This window comes from Meleagris gallopavo, chromosome 1 (assembly GCF_000146605.3).
Source record: "Meleagris gallopavo isolate NT-WF06-2002-E0010 breed Aviagen turkey brand Nicholas breeding stock chromosome 1, Turkey_5.1, whole genome shotgun sequence".
NCBI classification, from domain to species: domain Eukaryota; kingdom Metazoa; phylum Chordata; class Aves; order Galliformes; family Phasianidae; genus Meleagris; species Meleagris gallopavo.
In genome coordinates this window covers 76,415,901-76,432,506 of record NC_015011.2, presented here as the reverse complement: position 1 = coordinate 76,432,506, position 16,606 = coordinate 76,415,901, and the positions used below count along the sequence as shown (strand labels likewise).

At 37.8% G+C, this 16,606-nt stretch overlaps 1 long non-coding RNA gene across 1 annotated transcript; it reads right to left on the bottom strand.

The window, feature by feature from the left end:
* Window positions 1–742: 742 nt before the first annotated feature.
* Window positions 743–12,786, bottom strand: LOC104913156. The gene is made up of 4 exons (XR_795162.3): window positions 12,629–12,786; window positions 7,417–7,497; window positions 2,742–2,882; window positions 743–1,738 (listed from the first exon to the last, which is right to left on the bottom strand). It is a non-coding gene; the product is annotated as an uncharacterized LOC104913156 (long non-coding RNA).
* Window positions 12,787–16,606: the final 3,820 nt, after the last annotated feature.

The following is a 16,606-nucleotide window of genomic DNA, read 5'->3' as shown; positions in this document are numbered from 1 at the left end:
CCAAAGATCTGCTTGTTGCAACTAGAGACCTGATTATCTGTGCAACTTCCTGTTGGGCTTATAATAAGTGATGGTTTCTAATTGGTCCTGAAATGCATATCCCTTTTCTTGCTTGCATACTTAGCATCTGTGCATTCAGTTTCCTGTGAAGCTGCTTCATTCTGAAATAATGATCTTGTCTTTGGTAGGGCTTGAATGCCAGGAACTGTGATTTCTGCTTCTGTTTCTTTTTTTATCTGCTATGATTGCACATGTTATATATATGCAAAACTACATTACTGTAGCTCTTGAAGATTGTGGAAATTTTCTTGCATCTTAAGAAAGCTGGAACTAATTAATTTAGCCTGGAAATTTGATTTAGCTGTAGGGGCTATCTGAGAATATTATGTGAGAGAATCTTCCAGCTAAAGTCAGATAAGTGCAGTGAAGAACAACAATATGCAGGTCCATTTCATGTCCAAAGTCTCCTGCCACCATTTATTTTTTTATCTGTTTTTTTTCCCCATTTTTCTGGATCTGGATTTATCCCACAGCACCTGGCAAGTGAAAGAATAATCTCAAGAAAAATGTAATCATTCTCTTCTACCAGTCATTTGATGCTTTGCACTGTGAAGCAGGAATTCTGTCTTTAGACAGTACTTATCAGATCAGCACCTTGCTTCATGACAACAGCTCAGAAGCACTGCACTCATACACTTGCTGAATGTCTGACTACTGCAAGAACAAACACGAGTATGTGAAATGCTTTACTAAATTTCTTTACTGATTTCTGGCAAACATATTATAAAAACATAGAAACTTATCAACAGCAACAGCACAGCCTAAGATAAGCTTAGGAATAGGGAACGATTCTACAAATATTTGCTATACTATATGGTCCCTTCTATTCAGGAACTGCAGATCACTGATATCAGCATGTCTCAGAGAAATTATAATGGGTGAGGATTCAAAATAATGAAAAACAAAATAATAATTACAAACATATTTGTTTGAATCTGAGGTGGTTTAGTTCTAGTGAAGGACTCTGACTTAACTGAAGCTACTGCATTGTGGGAAAAAAAATGGAAACAAAAAATGAATTACTGCTCCAAGACAGAACCAACATACTGTGGCTCTGTGAGACACTCATCTGGACAAGCAAAACAGAATAATTTTATTCATGTGGGGAAATGAGACTAAGACTTCTCTGATGAACTAATGAACTTCCTTCATCTTCAATACCCCACTCCTATAAATCTCACCAAAAGCCATCAGAACAATAAAAATCACATACAGGTGTGGATCTCATAAAAAAAATTTAGTGCAACCATTCACATTCTCTATTTTAAACATTCATTTTTGCACTTGATCATATCAAAATCTAAAAGCTTATCTACATGACAGATTACTGTAAAATCAAGTTGTTGAAATAGAAGTGATGTTTCAAATGGGTCCTCCTGCTCATTTCTGTTGTGTAGACAACACTAAGATCCAACTTATGATGCAGTAGCTCGAGCTAGCACCTTGTTACATGCACTGATACCATGTGGTGGTTGCTGGTGTTATTACATCAATAATATATTTTTTCCCGTATACAGAGAGGTTAAAGGTTTTGTGAAAATCCTGGAAGAAGTAACTGAAGAGTGGCCAGACTGTCGGCATGTCTTCTTCCATAGAAGTCTATGCAGAGGAAATAACATAATAGTAAACATTTTGTCTTGTTTTATTGAAGAAGCAGAGCCTTTCTGATCTGACTTTCCTGGAAAAACAAAAACAAAAACATAGTTAATAGAATATCCTACTGAAGGATCCTCTTGAGTAAAGGAAGGGCACTTGTGCATCATGGGGACCATGGGTAAATGTGCCATGCCTTGAAGTGGAGGCCTGATAGAGCAAACATGATTGGTGAGCCACTGGCCCTCCTGTTGTGATTTAGCTGCAGTGAGGAGAACTCTGCTCAGTGGCAGGGACACTGCATCTGTCACAGGATATGAGATGGTGTCTTCAGCACAGATTTGACAGCTGCCAGGGAGAGCTATCCAGAGGGGTGACTAAACACACTTTATAGCTCTATAAGGAGTGTGTCTTAATACTAGGTCTGCTTTCCATGCAACATGTCCTTTCCCAAATGATTTACCAAAAGTTTCCCAAAAAGCTCTAATATGAGATAGGCACGGATGCTTATGTTTGCTCTTTTTTCTCCGCACATACCATGTCAACTACGTTGGCATGAAGGTGACATTGCTTTTCCAGTGCTGCCCACGGAGATACCTGGTAGCACTGGATGTGGATGGGAAGATTTTCTCTGAAAATCTTGTTCTTTAGGTTTCCTTCAAATGTCAGACTGATCAACACAGCTTGTTTGTTCATGACACTTCAGTTGGTCCCTCTTCATCCTGGCCTGAGCAGCCATTGGAGGTATCCCCTCCATCTACACCAGCAACTTGTTAGCTTTGTTTCATGGCAGGCTGGTGGGGTTATTTCCCTACACAACTGGGAGGTGCCTATGATTAAATAATGAGGCAAAATTGAAGACCTGCTCTCAAAGGCAGTTCTGTCAAAGTTCTTGGCTAACTTGTGCTCTGTTAAGTGCACTATGAATCATCAGCAGGGAGCTAGATATTATCCAGTGTGAACGTGAATTGCTGTCTGGCCGGATTTTTCACGGAGACTTTATCATATGAGTAGGATGCTTGCTTGTACCTCTTCTGATAGTGTGAAAATATTAAATGAAAACACAAATATTGATAGGAACGTCTTACCCCATTTGTCAGCAGAACCACATCATCTGTCTCAAGGTTAACATTTCACTGCTAAGAGGATCACAGTGATGAATAGAATCACTGCAAAGAAGTACAGGACGATGGCAATATAACACCATTGTGCGTTCTCGGAGCAGGCTACTAGTGAAGAGAAAAGGAAGAAAGGTCTCACAACAGCTAGAAGCAACTGAAGTTTTTTTCTGTATTATTCATGGTAAGGAGAGAGAGGGTTGGGGGAAAGAGTCTTGTTGAAGAGAAGCAGCCTTTTTACTGTGAACTACACATCTAGTGCCTATAGACAGTGAAGTTTATGAGGATATCATCAATGTGCTGTAGATACAATTGAAAAAGTTGGGTTTGCTTTTTGTTATTTCTCAGTTAAATGTATTTGTAGAAAATTAATATTCCTTTGGCAAATATTTTTATTATTTTTAGTTATAGTTATAATTTTAGTTATTCAGTAAAAATAAAACCCTTATTTATGTACGCTTATATGTGAATTCACATTTTCAGGATCAGAAGAACCTGGCTAGTTCTAATTTTTATCATGCTAGTTGCTGAGAAGATGCTTAAAAACATGACCTCTCATTTTCTGAAGCTGTGCATAGCTTTGCCAGCACTCTCACCTTACTGTGCAGTTCACCAGCTGTGGATGCACAGCTCTGCTAGAGCATTTTGCTCAGCAGTATACCTAGCTGTTCTGTCCCTGAGTGTCCTTTGGAAAATGGCTCATAATAGTGGTGCTAACATGGATTATTATTCTCAATTTACACAGCTGAACACTCAGAAGGAAATTATGATGTTCTCCTTCAGGCTTTTTGAAGAAGTTTTCATGGGTAATTCGGAATTCTACAGACTGCTTTTCCCAGATGGCCTCTTAACACTCTTTTTAAACAACAAAGAAATATGTGTTTAATTAGTTGTTAAATCCCTGCCTTCATCATTTTCTACTTTTGGCACCATAATTCTGCCCAGGATATCTGTGCTTGTGTTCTTCTGATCCCTATTCCTTCACACTTTTCATACTGATCTATATGATAAAAAAAATAATAAAATATAAATAAGAATTGGAACAGGCATCTAATTACTGTGACCTTTAAAGATGTTTCAGTGAAGAATGCGAGTTAAAGATGGCCAATACTGTGATGGACAATTATACTGGTTTTTTAAAATATGTTAACACCATAAGGAGGACCAGAGAGAACATTTGTTCATTACCTGATGAGAATGGTCACCTTACACACAGGGACATAGACAAAGCAGAGATGTTTAATGCCTTATTTGCCTCTGTCTTCAACGCTGATAATGGGCTCTGGAACCTCAGGTGCCCTGAGTTGGAGGACCTTGAGTGTGGTAACGATCAACTCCCAGCCAACCTTAAATTAGTGTAGGATTTTCTGCCCCACCTGGATGCTTATAAGTCCATGGATAATGGGATTCATCCCAGGGTACTCAGAGAGATGATTGATGTAATTGTGAAACCTCCCTCAATTTATTTTTCAGTGTTCTTGGGAATCTGGAGAGGTCCCAGTTGCCTGAAAGCTGGCAAATATTGTTGAAATCTGGCCAATTTTCAAAAAGGGCAAGAAAGAAGGCTCTGGTAGTTGGAAGCCTGTCAGTTTCACTTTCAGTGCCTGGTAAAATTAAGGAGAAAATTATGCTGAGAGTTGTTGAAAAACACCTGAAGGAAATGCAGTCATTGGTTACAGCCAACATGGATTCATGAGGGGAAGGTCCTATTTAAATTACTTTCTTTTTTGACAAGGTCATCCATCTAGTTGACCGAGGAAAGCTAGCTGATGTTATGTTTTGGATTCAGTAACTTTTGATACTGCTTCTCACAGTATCCTTCTGGACAGTATACTTTTGTCTAGCATATAGCTAGACAAAAACACAATGCGATAGGTGAGCAACCAGTTGACAGTTATAGTAAATGGCCAATACTGGCAGCCAGTCAGTAGTGGAGTTCGATAGGGCTCTATTTTAGAAACAGTTCTCTTTAATATTTTCATAAATGATTGGGATATAGGCCATTTTGTTTTGAGTATTTTTGGATGTTTTGAGTATTTTTGCTGACAATACTGATTTAGTATTGGAGTGTTAGGAGTTGCTGACTCTGTTGAGGGTGGAGAGGCCTTGCAGAGAGATTTAGATAAATTAGAGGGCTGGGCAATCACTAACTGCATGAAGTTAGTTTAACAAGAGTAAGTGCCAGATTCTGCACCTGAGAAGTGGCAATCCTGGCTATGCATATAAACTTAGGGATGAGATTCTGCAGAGCAACCCTGCTGAAAGTGTTCTGGGAGTCTCGATCAGCAGTGAGTTGAACATGAGTCAACAGTGTGCCCAGGCAGACAGGAAAGCCAGTCATACCCTGGGGTATTCCATCAAGCATGGAATTGCTAGCTGGTTGAAGGAAGAGATTGTCTCACGCTACACTGCACTTTAACAGCCTCACCTTGAGTACTGTGTGAGGTTTTGAGTGCCACAGTACAAGAAGGACATAAAGCTATTAGAAAGTATCCAAAGGATCTGTCTAAAGGAAAGCATCCAAAAAAGATGGTAAAGGATCTAGAGGGGAAGAATATGAGGAGTGGCTGAGATTCCTTGGTTTGTTCAGCCTAGAGGAGACTGAGAGTAGACCTCACATGGTCTACAGCTTCCTCACAATAGGGAGCGGAGGGGTAGCACTGCTCTCTCTCTGGTGACCAGTGAGAGAACCTGACAGAATGCCATGAAGCTGAGACAGGGTTGGTTCAGGCTGATTCAGGAAAATGTTCTTCACCAAGAGGGAGGCCAGGAACAGCCTCCCCAAGAAAGTGGTCATGGCACAGAGCTTGCCAGAGTTCAAGACATTCTGGACAACACTCTCAGACATATGGTCTGATTTTTGGATGGTCCAGTGTGGAACCAAGAGTTTGACTTTGTGATACTTAAGGGCACCTTCCAACTATATTATTCTATGATTCTGTAATGATTCTTTGATTCTAAAATTTCGCAAACCTGGAAATATGGATATCATAGGCAAAATCAGAGAAGGGAAGGAAGTGAGGACTGAAATACAAAAAGGCAGTCAACAAACAAAAGATGATGAAATGTCAAAATAATACATTACATCACTTATAATACTTTTGATTCTGCCGCACAATCCCAAATTCAGCAACACAAAACAACAGTGAATTTAAAAGAAGTCAGTAAACTGGTTTTACCTTTATAACAGCAGGATTGAGATATGCATTTAATTCACTTTCCTTTCTCACTGACTGCCACTTTTAATAAGAAACATTGCCTGAAACTTTCAGTTTCTTTTCCCCTCTAGTAAGGCCAAATTAACTCAGCAATGGGAACATTTGTTCTCACGTAGCATTTTCCGCAGCTAACATTTTTTTTCTAAAAATAGCTTGTTGTTCTTCTGCGTTGCATGAGTGCAAATACCTTCTTTCCATCTCTTACTCGTGTTCACCTCATACATGCAAAACAAAATTTACTTTAAGGGCAGGTCCCAGTCTTCGAAAAAATAATGTAATGTATCTTAACATTTGCACTTCAGAAAAGACCAGATACAAGTTATCTGAACTTACTGAAAAACTGTTTAAGTCCTAATTATCTATCACTTTCTAAAAATAATTCAATTTCTGTGCTTTAAATGATATTGCCAATCTGTTTATTTTTTTTAAAATGCATCTGGAAAAGAAAAACAATACATGGAAATCATTGCTAAAAAGAATAAAAAGTTTTCTATTGTGTCTATTGAAAAACTTTAACCACATGTTCTAAGCATCCTCTCAGCGGCAGGGATCAGAGAAAAACAGATCAGAATTATCTGCAGAAAAGATGGAGAATGATACTGTCCCATACTCCATAAAAGTGGGGTATTTGTGGGCTGAATGAGTGTGGAGTTGCTGTGTTTTGTACGGATCTACTCGCTAAAGGCATGAGATAGCAGTTTGTCTGCCACTTGGTCTGCTTCAGGTCCTAGTCCTCCAGCAGGCCACAATGCCTGCATGGTGCACATTCATTTGCTTCTGGGGTCCTTCTGGGATGATCTAACTAGTTCCTTCTTGGGGGAATCCTAGTTATATTTCACAGAACCTTTCCTTTTTAATGGTACAGACACGGACAGTGACAATCCTTTTCCCCAGAACTGATCTATAGCATGATACCATCGTTTATGTGAGAATCTAATCCAGTTCCTGGCAGCATGTCACAGTGTATTCTGTGCAGTGCTGTAGAAGCCAACCAACCCAACAAAACCAATCCAACTCAATCACCACCAAACAAACAACAGCAACAAAAACAAGCACAGAAAACAAACAAAACAGACAAACAAGCAAACAAGCAAGCCATACTTTTTTAATGTTTAAATTCAGACATTTCTGAACGAAAACACCACAAATGAGGAAGGGAGAGGCCAGAGACTCTACTAGTGTGTTCCAGGCTGCATGCAGTTGACAGCACAGACACAACACTGCCTACAGCAATGCGCCCTAAGGGCACCACTTGCTCCCAGATGCAATGTCCCCAAACTTTAAATTTGCCTAAACCATACCTACATCTCTCTGGATATCTAACACCAAGCAACTCTTCCATTACATGTAAATGTGTAATTACAATGATAAACAAAGCAGAGAACATATAATGAAAAAGTTTTAAACTTCCTGTTGTGTTTTAGTACTTTGATGCGAGGTCTTTGGTGTACCGTCCTGTGTGACAGATTTCCGCCTCTTTTTCACCTCAGCGTAGGTTATCTGATCACCTGCAGAAACAAAAAGTACTCCATTAAGAGGAACTGACTGAGACCAGCTGTTGTGGTTCTCATTTGATCCAGCACCTCCCACCTTCCAGCATCAGTGTTTCTTGGAGAAAATGCTAAGAGCAAGGACACAGTTTTTATTTTTTTTTCTTTTATTTTTTTTCTGGTAAACTTTGCGTGTCACTGGATGAATTTGTCAAAAAGGAAGTACTAGCAGAGCTTTTGCAAATAATTATGCCATTATTCCAAATTTATTTCAACTTACTGTTCCAAATAAGTACAATAGAAGTTAGTTATTACATTTTAGGAAAATTTAAAGAAGTTAATACTCTTATTATTCTGTATCTTATCCACACATACATGTTTTCTGTTGGCATTTAAGCAAAGTTAATCGATGGCAATATGTGGGAGGCTATTTTTTTTCCCTATGTATTTCTCAATAAACATTTTCTTCCTAGTGTATTCAGATTTTTGTCATAGGTACAAACCATGTCTGTTTTCCACTGTTTCTTTCATACAGAGGAGCACAGTTCCTACTTGAACAAAGCCATGCTGTACTGCGTGTGCAGAGAGGCAAGCTATTTTCCCTTATGAATTAAATATCACTTCCAGCAGTTGATCGTGTAAAATCATGTCAAATATTATGTAAACTGTAAGCATTCTGCTTTCATTTCATCCACAGGATATTCTTCCTTAAGTTCATTCTTCCACGTATTTAAAATAAGGTTTTAATTAATTGCTGGTAGGCATCATTGCAAAAAGAGCAAAGGTTTTAAGTACAAGCAACTTTCTATCAAAAAACCTTAAAGGAAGCCTAGCTGCAGTTAATTCTCATCCAGAATAGTCCAAAAGCGAGGTTGTTTTATTTTTTTCTTTTCTTTTTTTTTCTGCTCTTAATTACAGAAGACAGAAACTTGAGGACAGAAGAATTAACAATAGACTTATTTGAATCTTTATTGCCTTATTAATTTATGACCACTCTTACTTGATAGCAGGGGAGTTACTCTCATTTCTTACATCAATGCCCTTGGCATTTGCTTTCCTTGATAAGAATCTTTTTTGTTGGCAAAACATGACCACTCACAGTACAAGTGGTCATCTCCATTGATTTGAGACTATAGGCTTAGAAGTCCCCATTTCCCACACCAAGATAATAGAGCAAGTCTTTCTCTCATTATGGACATTTATACTATTTGTTGTATTGAGGTTTACAAATCACAAAGAAAAACTTATTTTCCTCCAGCTACAGCTCCTCTGTTTCTTCCAAGTGTTAGTTGTCATTCTTCTTCCTGGTGTTTCTTTCCAATTTGTCAGCTGATAATCAGGATAAGGAGCTTCCCAGATCACCTCTGTTCTAAGAAGTCTGTCTTTAGGATTTATTTTGTAAAAATCTCCTACTTTCACTTGATCAAACTATCCTTTCCATATTTCAGGAAGAGGCCTCCTACTCTTGCCAAAGAGCATGTGCCCATTTCTTCTGAAAGCTACCTGGCATCAGCAGACTGCTTGCAGATGTTGGCGGCAATGAAACAATTGCCTTGAGACAGATAACATTTATGCACAATAAACTGTGACTTTTCTATTAGTGAGAGGAATACTTCCACGAGCAGTAGCATTTCCTCTTGTTATACATAGATTCTCCAGTATTTTGTATGGCACTACCTGACATTTGTTTTTCAAAAATGATGTAGCAGAGGACGGTGTTCCTACCACTCACTGCTGAAAGTCTCCCTGTTCCATGTCTAGTGTTCAGTCAGTAGAGAACTCTCAATTGTCCTGGTAGCCATAGCTATGATTCCAACCACTAAAAAACCCAAAAACATTCTCACCGTGAATTTCAAGATTTTTAGGATCAATGGAGACTAGTGAAATATCTTCAGGGCAGGTTTCTACAAAGGCTTGAGACTGCCCGCATATTCTCTCTCTGGACTCTCTGCCTAAATTTGGAAGAATTCCCATCTATTCTATTATCAGGGGTGCAAATTGGGCTGGAAGAGGACTAGGCAGTGGGGGTTTTCAACATCAGCTGTTCATTTTCCGAAGAAAGAGAGTCGTTTGCTCAGATTGTTTAGCCTCAACTTCATTGTTCTCATAACCTTTAGAGACCCTGCCTGCAATTGTCAGTTATTTTCCATGAATGTTTAAGCTAGCATCTCCACAACAGAAGATATCTCTTTCACTGTACTAGTGCAATTTCAGTAACAAGTGCTAGACATCACACTCAAAGCAGGCAAAGATGTTTAGGTACTTGATTTCTACTTCTATCATGTTGTCTGTCTGCATCATGTAAACAGTGCTTTAAAATTCGTACACTCAGATATATGCCAGGAAGACATCTCTCTGCCTAGACAATGGGCACAGGCCCATTGGCCCAATTAAGCAACATCATAAACTCAGAAAAGCTCACAGTTACATATATAAACAGGAAGATGACTGCAGATCTAACAAGGTGAGGAATAGCCCTATGGCACATTTTCTTCTCCATCTTGTGTTATTAAATCCCTCCATGGATTGTCAGAGTACGAAGAAGAGGGAAAGCAGAGGATAAGTAGGACATACCTGACAGACCTTTGCAGTTTTCTATAGATGGGGCAGTGGGAGGAAGAGAGGAAGAAACTGTATTTTTTCATTAAATGTAAGTTGTTTACTATGCATCTTAAGCCCCATTTTCCCAGACTGTGTACATCAAATTAGTTTGCCAATGATGTATGAAATAAAATACTTTATTTTCTTAAGAGAGAAATCAAAGAGATCTTTTCTTTGAAGTGCCGTGGAGAAAATGAAAAAATGAAAATTTAAACAGCTCAAAGTGGAGACTAATAGCTCTTGCCATAACATGCAGAACTTCAAGAATTTCTTCAGTACTGCTGAGGATAAAGGCAGAGGAGAAGCAGGGTGCAAATTGGTGGGAGCTGGGCACAGTGCCCACAGGGCAATAGCCAAACCTAGAGTTCTCTAGTAAGGTAAGACAGCTCAGCGGTATCCTTCAGTATAAAATCCCTTTTCTTTGTCATTCTAAGTTATTATTCCTGTCTTGTAGGAGCATCTTCATTCTTTTTCAGGTCGTATCAATGATCTAAAGTAAAACGTGTGGAGTTAAGATGGCAGCTGCTTTTTCCTTTGCACACTGTCAGGCAAGCGTCTGACTTCACTGTAGCTTGGCAAATACCAAGCTTTTGAATAAAGAAAAACAACATCTTCAGAATGCTAGAGCTCCTGAGGTCTGTGTTAGGCTTATGAAAATTGGTGAATCCAAACCGTATTAATACTAAGCATTATTAAATCTGTCACATTGAATGCAACATCTTTCTCACACAGAAGGTGGGGAGTGAGTAGAGTTCACAGCACCTAGCACAAGATGAGGGCCACAGTTTCCTGTACTGTGCTGTTCTAACCATTGAAAGCCATTGAGCACATCTATAAATTGAAGATGGAACCCATAAAAATACGTAATGGGTATGTATGCACATGAGAACATGGAAGAAAAACATTAGCTAAATATATCAGGTGGTTTTTTTCACTATGTCTCAGTAGAATGCACTAGCAATAGGTGAGATTGATTTAAAGCATTTATTTATGCAAGGTTAATGAGCCTGTGTGAGTCATTATTTTAGGATTTTATTAAAGAACTTTTTAGACAACTAAGGGAGCAACAAGAATATGTGTTAAAATGGAAAAGATTTTTTTTTAAAAAATGGAAAGGCTAAACTCCACACTATTTTCTAAAATGCAAGAAAAACTTTTTACCTGAAATTTAGTTTTTTATTTGGCCACAAAATTTGCCATCCAGTTTTATTTATTTATTTATTTATTTAGATACAGCCAGTCCAAGAAAAGAATGTTGGCAGTTTTCAGAAATATGTTATTGAGTTAGAAGGCTCTCAAGATAACCTACAATTGCAGTTTTTAAGCATATTTTACCAAGGTATATTAAAAACTTAGAAAAAACAACTAGAATTATGATAATAATGAAAGCATTAAAATATAGCTGGGATTTCAAAGGATAATGTCAGATGATGAAACATAGTTTAAATGGAACAGACTTCTATACTCCTGAATTTTGAAACATTTCATAGAGATGACTGTATTGGGTGTGCGTGCATCTCCAGAAAGTACTTATGGAGTAATTCTATACTGGGAGATATCCTGACAGTTTGGCTCTTCTGCAGCAAACTGGTTGTGATCGTGCAGTCTAATGGACAAACTGACTTAACATATGAAAGCTGAAGGTAGACCACTAATACAGATATTTTTAGTACTATGTACCAAAAAGAAAATCAACAGAATTTATTTTTATAGAATAAAAGCTGCTTTCATTCTGGAAGCCTTTGACTTTCATGCTGTCAGCTCTGAATATAATTTCAAATACTTTTTCCATGTTTAATTGTCTCATTGCTAACAAAGATCTATTCTTTCGATTGGAATAAAAAAAAGGTAACTAGATATATTTCTTTTAAAGCATGAATGAAATCCATGAGCGAATATCTCTGGAACTTTATTGAAAATACATTTTTAAAGTAATGTAGTTTTATGGTAGAAGGCATCAATAGGTCATACGCATATGACCACATAACAGAAATATCTATAGATTCTTGATTGTATTTTTCTTAACATACAACTTGCAAAAGAGGAGAAGAGAATGGCACACGGATAGAGAAAAAGAGAGAAGGAATGAAAGAAAAGAAAGGAAGATGTTTTATAATTAAAAATTATTTCTGGTGTTTATCAAAATAAAATTTAAAATATAGTTATCCTGCAGGAGAGTGAAATATAATCAACGTCCTCAGTGCACTGTAACTGCACATTTTAATGCACATTTTAATAATTTGTATTAATATCTTGCGTTTTTGCATATTTCACAGGCAGCACTTTACAGCCATTCTGCTGTAATTCAGAATGGGATTTTAGAGGTAAGTCTTTATTTTTCATAAAATTCAATATTCATTCTACTAATAAACATAAATTTTCCAAGTAGATTAATATATAATAGACAAATATCAATATTTCTAAAAATGCTTTGAACAAGATTTCAGCATGTTATGGATGTTTCAATTAAAAAAGAAAAAAAGAACGTTTTAAGAACGTATCGCTGAAGAAAAAAAATGTAAGTAATATTAAGATGGCCATTTGTTACCTGCATTTGCAGTCTGTGAAGTGCAGTGTACACTCTCCCTAGGTTGTAACTCTGCATAAATCACCTTATTTGCCATTTTGAAGAAACGTCTTCAGATCTGTAATTGAAATGGACTCACTGAAGTAGTACCCCACATGACATCCTTTCTGGCCTCCTCCCACCTATCACACCACAACAGGTCAAAATAAAGGTTTAGTTGTCCGTAAAATGGAAGGAAACTAGATGCTTCATTTTTTTCTTACGTAAATTCTCACTTTGTATCATTATTTTTAGCCCCTCCTGTTGATGTATCTTCAATAAAAACAATATAGTTATGATTTTTATCAACTTGCTCATAGTTTGTGACCTCCAGCCCACTCATAATTTTAATCTGGAACATGACCTGCAAACATGCAGAGTATGCTCATATCCTGTTAAAACCAACTGGGCACTTAAACCTTTTTTAACAGAAAAATCAGTTTGTGATTGTCAAGTCACTTCCTTCTAAACTTTGCTAGTTTAAAATTGAAACCAGAAAGTAATGATGAAGGGAGAAAGACATTGCTGAAACATCTCATACATTGGTATATTTTTTTGCTTCACTCTTCTAAAATGAATAAAATTAATTTTTAAATTTGGATTTGAAAGAGAGCAATACTATCAACTTTTTTTTTTTTCTTTCAGATTTTCCTCCACACGCAAATTTCAAATTTTTTGGTTTTATGGTAATTTAATATGCTGCCAAATCTGTGAATTCTTTGCCCAGAGAAATTTCTTCAGTCAGCTGTAGATGACATGCTAATACTTATGACCCAGTGGCATCATTAACATCAGAATTGAATCAGGGCTGAGTCTGCTCCATGAGTGCTCTGCAAGTTGGTCATTAAATATTCTCATTTTAAAGACAGTCAACATCCTAGTTTTTGTTTTTCTCCCTCAGTTAGAAGAGTGCATTCAAGATGAAGTCAATAGAGTTATCATGATGGTAAGTTAAGAAGTTCAATATTCTGCCCTCTTGGAACCAGCCATGAAGGTAGGATATTAGCTTTTTCAGCCTAGATCATTAAACTCTTTCAAAAATGGGCTGTCATGCTGTTAATTACCCTAGTAACTAAAAGGCCGTGTGTAATTTCCTTTTTTCTCAGGAACAAGTTCAAAGTGATGTGGCTCGCTAATTTCTATCTTACCTGATAATGCCAGGCTTTTCATGGAGCCTACCAGACTATGTACAGAAAAAGAAGAGACATCAACTGTCTTGATTTTTTTTTTTTTTATTCTACTTCAGTGACTTGGAGTGGATGTAAACATATCATTGCTGAACTGCCCTGTACCACAGCTTTCACTGTAAGGCCACAATAGCACTGTGAAACAATACAACTACTTTTTGTTTGAAGGATCTTTAGGAAACTGTTTAATATATGCACACGTATCTTGCTACTTTATGCCATGGTAACATAGAGTTTACATCTTTATCAACCGTGCAAGAGAAGGATTTGTCATCTCTGGGCCAAGCCTCCATCTGCCTCATGGTGTCGCAGGCAAGTCTACACTGTTCAAGGACAACTGCTGTGGAGGGATCTGAATGTATTCACCCTGCCTATTAGTTAGTATAACTGCTTAAACTCTGCTTCTTGTATTCCACAGACTTCTCCACTGTGTACCACCCTAACAGCACTAAGATTTTGTTCATTCAGTAAGATGTTTGCAGGTGAGTTTACATTTGATACTGTGCCATCTTTGAGCAGCCTGTAGGGGAAGGGAAAGAAACTAGTTCACTTGCAAAGGGCATTTTTAGTAGCTTGGCTTGCCACAGTAGTCTAATTCATGTGTGATTTAGGACAGTCATCTTTGTCAATGGAGGTTTCTGACAAGAGAAATGAGCACCATTAGATTGGCCTGCTTTGTTTTATGCACCTGGGATGATAAACAGTGCACATACTTTGAAGCCAGCTCTTCTCCCTTAGCACCTCTTTCTCCTGCTGGGGACATTCAGGGATCATTCATCTGGTTTGTAAGATAAGATGGTAGGCCCCTGGGGGCACTTTCTCTCTACTGATTGGAAAGTAAGTACAAGTAAACAGCTTAGATGTCAACACCCGTAGGCACATAAGTGAGGAAGCAGACAATCTCAAGATTACAGCATTTTTGTTAAAGGAACCATCTCCTCCTTCCTTGATCAGGCAAGTGATGATTCAATTGAAGATAATTTGTGTTGCCTGACATTGCAGTTAAGATATTTCAAGGCAGACACTTTACTTCAGTAAAACAGCATGAGGAAGGTATTTGTATTGGCACTTAGGCACTAAACTGTGTCCTAGTTGCCGGTGATGTAAACCTAGACTGACTTTACTAGCATTCCTCTGGATTTATTTGTTGCAGAGTTCAAGGCCTATAAGATACTTGGGAAAAAGAAGAAAATAGCCTCTGGAAGCTCAGAAGCCAGTGATGTTTGATCACTGTTTTCCTGTCCTGACGGGAAAACATGGGGAAAATATGTTAAGATGCACATACAATCAAAAGGCTAATTCAAGGATTTGGAGGAGGTTTTTGCTCTCTCATAGTTATCCTTTTTATTTAAATAATACAAAATAGTCACTAGATGTCTCCACTTCACCACAAAATATATTACGATATATTCCATTTAAAGCGAGGAAATGCTTGTATGCTTATACAGCCTTTTAAAAAATTATTATTTCTACTAAATAACCTAATGGAGATAATTAGAGTGTGAAGGATAAAAACTTGGAAAATAAAAAGGCAAATAAGATGGATATTGGCTACAAATTCACGAACCACAGAAGTCTTAGAGGCGGGCATTTTCTAACTGATAAAAGCAGAGTAAAGAATTATAGAGATACTGAGATACAAGTGCACACCTGTAACTGGCATATCACCTTAATTAAACCAACTTAAATTTAAACCAATACTAAGAAAGGGACAGGAGTATGGAGGAAATGGGGGGGCAATATTGCAGATAAATGAGGAATAGCCATCTCCTGTGATTAGTTATGATAGTGCTAGAGGTGGTGGAGGGAGTCAAAGATCACAGTACATATCTCAAGACATTTTTCTAAACAGATCATGAAAATGATGGCAGGTCTTCAGCTTCAAAAAAGGAGTGTGATACAGCAGGCAACATGCTGGCAAAGATCAGAGAAAAGCAAGCCAGCAATACCTTTCCCCATAGTACTCACTGCCATAGGCAGCAACAACCTTTCATCCTAAAACTGACTCATTTGATTTCTTGCATATGATTTTGCTCTGTCCTGGGACCTAAGGCTCCCATATAACATCTTGTTAATGGAAATCCCTTCTTTTAAGGTTTTTTTTTTCCCCTTGAAATAGACAACATTAAGTTATCATTGTTGCACTAGGACAGAGCAGGAGCATGACAGCTTACAGTAGCCCTTTCACAGCCTTCTTTTTTCAACATATTTAAAAATGATTTTTCCTTGATTTTGAACTCTGCACCAGGGAGAATTAATTCATATACATTCGTATATATTGTAGACAAAACAAGGGTATAACTTAAAACTGTAAATCTCTATGGACCAGCCACTACATCACTTTATGTCTTCTACTTCTTAGCACAAGTTGATGAACTAACTAGAGCTGAACAGGTGTATGGCAGAAAAAGGCAATAACAGTGCCATCTAATGGAATATAGGCACTACAGAGCAAAAGCAGGTAACAAAGAAGGAAAACTGGATCTTTCCTTCTAACAGGCAGTGACAGCTCAAGAGGAGTGCAACCTATAAAAAAAAATGCTTCTCCTTTGGCTGGTAACATTTAAATGAGGGTGAGGAAGGATGGATTCAGGCTTCCCCCCTTTCAGTCACTCAGGTGTGTTGCTTGCACCTGAGTTCCCTGGGTTAGCAATGCCTTCTCACCTGGTGTTCAACTGTTGGTTCAGGCCATGACCTGGCAATTCTGCTGCAAGGTGAAACAACAGAATGATTAAAACATAGTCCATCTTTTCTTTCTTTCTTTCTTCTTTTT